This window comes from Grammomys surdaster, unplaced genomic scaffold (assembly GCF_004785775.1).
Source record: "Grammomys surdaster isolate TR1022 unplaced genomic scaffold, NIH_TR_1.0 238, whole genome shotgun sequence".
NCBI classification, from domain to species: Eukaryota; Metazoa; Chordata; class Mammalia; order Rodentia; family Muridae; genus Grammomys; species Grammomys surdaster.
In genome coordinates, this window is record NW_021604683.1 from 2814479 (window position 1) to 2819429 (window position 4951).

Here is a 4951-nt window from a genome sequence, read left to right on the forward strand (position 1 = left end):
TTTTTTTTTTTTTTTTTTTGTTGAGATGGAGCACTGCTGTGTGGTCTAGGTTGGTCTAAACTCCTGGAATCAAGTGATCTTAGGTAGCCATGACTACAGGCATACACCACCATACCAACTAATAAAATCAGGCTTTAAAAAATTAGTAAAAAACAGGCTAAGAATGTAGCTCGGTTGGAAGAGCGCCTGCCTAGCACACGTGAAACCCTAGATTTGATTCTCAACACTGCATAAACTGCGTGGTGGATCATGTCTCTGAACTCACCTCTTAGGAGGTGGAGGCAGGAGGATCAGAAACTCAGGGTCATCCTTGACTACATAGAAAGTTTGAGACCAGCCTAGAACACAGGAAATCATGACTCAAGGAACATATAGAACTATGTTTTAGAGTAATGCTAGGGTCTTAGCAAACACAGCCTCCTCCACGCAGACTTCTTCCCTTCTGTGGTCCTTGTCATACCTGAGCCAATATCTACTCACTGTGACATTGTTAGCAACGAAGAGGGGGTGATACTTAGGGACAGGACACGGGATTGCATATGTTCAGCCACCCACTCCATCTACTGGTGACATCTATCTGGATCCTAACACCACCAAGGAACCTTTGACCCCTTCTCCTGTGGTCCTGTTTGAACTGTGCATTGGAGGGCAATAGCTTGGTACCCTCTATCCTCACTGATTTACTGGAACGGTTGCCATGGTGACAGCGACACTAACAACTGCCTTGGTCCAGTTTTGCTGAAGGCCAAGTGCTTTCCCCTATAAACCTTTTCTGATTTACAGGTGGGGAAACTGAGGCCAGAGAAGTGAAGTACCTTATCCAAGGATCCTCCCTTATGTGAGGGGGCCCTGGAATGAATGGCGGGATCATTTGAAGATACACCCACCGCTCACACACTGCAAGGAGGGGTCATGTCTAGGACTCTGTTCTACTCTTACTGTTCACTCAGGCCTTTGGTCAAACTTCCTCCATACTCCCTGGCTCCCAGTCTGCCTCCCAGTCTGCCTGGAGCTGAGGGTCTGGGGTCCACCAGAGGCTATGGCGGGGCAGTCCTGAAGCCTCCGAGTGGATGAGGTTTGTTTCAGAGAGCCTCTGAGCTGGTAGGTGTACTGCTAGTCTCACCAGGCCCTCTTCCTCTTCTCAATGACCCGGAAGTATTTAAGGCTCAGCTCCTCCTGGTCACCTTCAGGGCTGAGGCCATTTGATGTCCAGTCTAGTTGACTGTATGGCTGATGAGGTCTCTAGCATCATGGCTGTCTTAGTTAGGGTTTCTATTGCTGTGATGAGACACCATGACCAAAAAAGCAAGTTGGAGAGGAAAGAGTTTATTTGGCTTACACTTCCATATCACTGTTCATCATTAAAGGAAGTTAAGACAGGAACTCAAACAGGGCAGGAACCTGGAGGCAGGAGCCGATGCTGAGGCCATGGAGGGTGCTGCTTACTGGCTTACTCAGCTTTCTTTCTTCCTTCCTTCCTTCCTTTCTTTCTTTCTTTCTTTCTTTCTTTCTTTCTTTCTTTCTTTCTTAACATTTATTTATTTATTTATTTTATATGAGTACACTCCCTGTCTTCAGACACATAAGAAGAGGGCATCAGATCCCATTACAGATGGTTGTGAGTCACCATGTGGCTGCTGGGAATTGAACTCAGGACCTCTGGAAGGGGAGTCAGTGCTCTTAACCACTGAGCCATCTCTCCAGCCCCTCAGCTTTCTTTCTTTCTTTCTTTCTTTCTTTCTTTCTTTCTTTCTTTCTTTCTTTCTTTCTTTCTTTTGTTCTTTCTTTTTTTCTTCCTTCCTTCCTCCCTCCCTCCCTCCCTCCCTCCCACCCCCCCCCCCCTTTTTTTCTTTTTTTTTTTTTTGGTTTTTCGAGACAGAGTTTCTCTGTATAGCCCTGGCTGTCCTGGAACTCACTCTGTAGACCAGGCTGGCCTCGAACTCAGAAATCTGCCTGCCTCTGCCTCCCAAGTTCTGGGATTAAAGGCGTGCGCCACCACCGCCCAGCTCAGCTTGCTTTCTTATAGAACCCAGGACCACCAGCCCAGGGATAGAACCGTCCACAGTGGGCTGAGCCCTCCCCATCAATAAATAATTTAAAAATGCCTTACAGCCAGATCTTATGGAGGCGTCTTCTCAATTAAGTTTCTCGTCTTTCTGATAACTCTAGTTTGTGTGTCAAATTGACATAAGACTAGGCAACATGACTTGCTCAGTTGCCAACATGAGCCCCTCCTGTGCCTACATTAAGAACCAACACTCTCGCCGGGCAGTGGTGGCGCACGCCTTTAATCCCAGCACTTGGGAGGCAGAGGCAGGTGGATTTCTGAGTTCGAGGCCAGCCTGGTCTACAGAGTGAGTTCCAGGGCAGCCAGGACTACACAGAGAGACCTTGTCTCGAAAAACCAAAAAAAAAAAAAAAAAAAAAAAAAAAAAGAACCAACACTCTCTGAGCGCCCAGGTTAGTGGAAACCTCACCAGATCCTTCACCTTTCCTGGGTGACCTTGAGCAAAGCCTGAAACCTGTGGAGCTGGAAGATCCTGTGGCAGTAAGGCCTGCAGGAAGCGTTCTTGGAAGTGGGCTGGTCCAGGAGGCCAAGCGCTCCTCACTGCCTTAGGACTGGAAGAGGCTTCACTTGCTGTCCTGAGAAAGTGTGTGACTTACGATGACTCAGGGGTCTTTTGCATTGGAAAGGGTGTGTAGGAATGCCTAACCCACAGTCTCTTACTCCTTTCTTCCTTTCCATATTCCGGGCAAACTGGAGTCAGAGAAGTTGGCCTCTGGAGACTCCACAGTGCTTCCTACTCTCTGGAAAGGAGCAGAGTGTGGCCTTACGGCCTCTTCCAGATTTACTCTGTCCAACCAAGATCTGAGCAAACTCTAGACAACTCACATCTATTCATGAACCTATCTGCTCATCCATCTATCTACCCATGTTTCAGGGGATGGCTGATTCTAGGGTGCAGTGTTAGACAGTGTTGGGGCAAAGCCTCGGTCTTGACAGAGTATAAGGTCAGACCACAGTGCACATGCTGTGTGTATGGGATGCATGCATACTCACCACTTACCCTCTGTGTCCTCTTCATGTACACACATATGTAGACAGTCCTTGATAGTTTGAATTGTCAATGACAGAGCGTAGAGCCAACTGAGAAGGAAACTTCAATTGTGAGATTGCCTAGATCAGATTAGCCTATGGGGGATTGTCTTGATTGTTAATCAATACAGGATACCTCAGATTATTGTAGGTAGCACCATTAACTGGGAAGGTGGTCCTGGGCTGTAGAAGACAGCTATCATGAACATGTGAATGAGAGAGCAAGCAACATCCTTTCATAGTTTTTGCTTCAAGTTCTTGCTTTGACTTCCCTCAAGGATGAACTATGACCTGGAAGTTTAAACTAAATAAGCCCTTTCTTCCCTCAACACAAAGGAAACTAGAACATATTGATTTATTGTCTTAGTTTGGTTTTACTACTGTGAAAAACACCATGACCAAGGCAGCTCTTATATGGACAACATTTCACTGGGGCTGGCTTACAGGTTTAGAGGTTCAGTCCATTATCATCAAGGTGGGAGCATGGCAGCATCTAGGCAGGGGTGGTGCAGGAGAAGCTGAAAGTTCTATATCTTCATCTGAAGGCTGCTAGCAGAATACTGGCTTCCAGGCAGCTAGGATGAGGGTCTTAAAGCCCACATCCACAGTGACATACCTACTCCAACGGGGCCACACTTCCAAATAGTGCCACTCCCTGGGCAGAGCATATACAAACCATCACAGTGACTCTTGTACATACTCACATATCCTCTTACCCTTGGGGGTGGTGTAAGAGGGACCACTGGGAAAACAAGGAACCCCACCTTCCTAAGGTCAGGGCAGCTGTGTGTGATGTGGTCCTCACCAGATTCCCCCTTTCTTTCCCTTCCATTTTTTTTTTTAAATTAAAACTTATGGGGCTGGAGAGATGGCTCAGTGGTTAAGAGCCCAGATTCCTCTTCCAGAGGTCCTGAGCTCAATTCCCAGCAATCACATGGTGGCTCACAAACATATGTAATGGGATCTGATGCCCTCTTCTGGTGTGTCTGAAGAGAGCAATGGTATACTCATAGATAAATAAATCTTAAAAAACAAACAAACAAACAAACCAACAAACCAAACAACTTATGGTCTGGAGAAATGGCTCAGCAGTTAGGACACAGGGTGTTTTTGCAGATTACATGGGTTCAGTTCCCAGCACTCACATCTGTAAATCCAGTCCCTCAGCCCCTGAGATTACCAGGAACACGCATGGCACACAAGTGCACATGCAATCAAAACACACACACACACACACACTCACACACACACATTAAATACATGAACTATAAAAGCTTGCGAATAAAACGATGTTTTCTTTTTTCTTTTGTAATTTTTGTTTGTTTGTTTGTTTGTTTGTTTGTGGTCCTAGGGATTGAACTCAGAACCTTGTGCATGTCATGCAAGTCCTGAGATATACCCCTAGGTCTTTTCTCATTTTAAGACAGAATCTTGTTAAATTGTCTGAGCTGGCCTCATTTATTTAATTTGGTTTTTGGTTTGGTTGGGATGAGCATCAGAGATTCTCATACCTTAAGCTGAGTGCTCTACTACTGAGCCACGTTTCTATGCGCAGCCTTGAACTTGGAGTCCTCCTGCCTCAGCCTGGCAGATAAGACAGATCTCTTATCGATTACAATTAGGAACTAGACAAGAGATATCATATGCAGTGTGTCCTCCAGGGATGCTGTCCCCTCAGTGTCCATCAGCAGAAGCTGGTAGAGTGCGGGGTGTGGGGTTCAGATCCTGCAAGATTGGAGGGGTCCATGGCCTTCCTGGAGGATAGGTGAGGTGGACTGTGTCTCCTGAGGAGCGGATAATGTGGGTCTTTAGGGACACAGGCCATACAGAGATACATGTGTGGAGGCCTTGAGT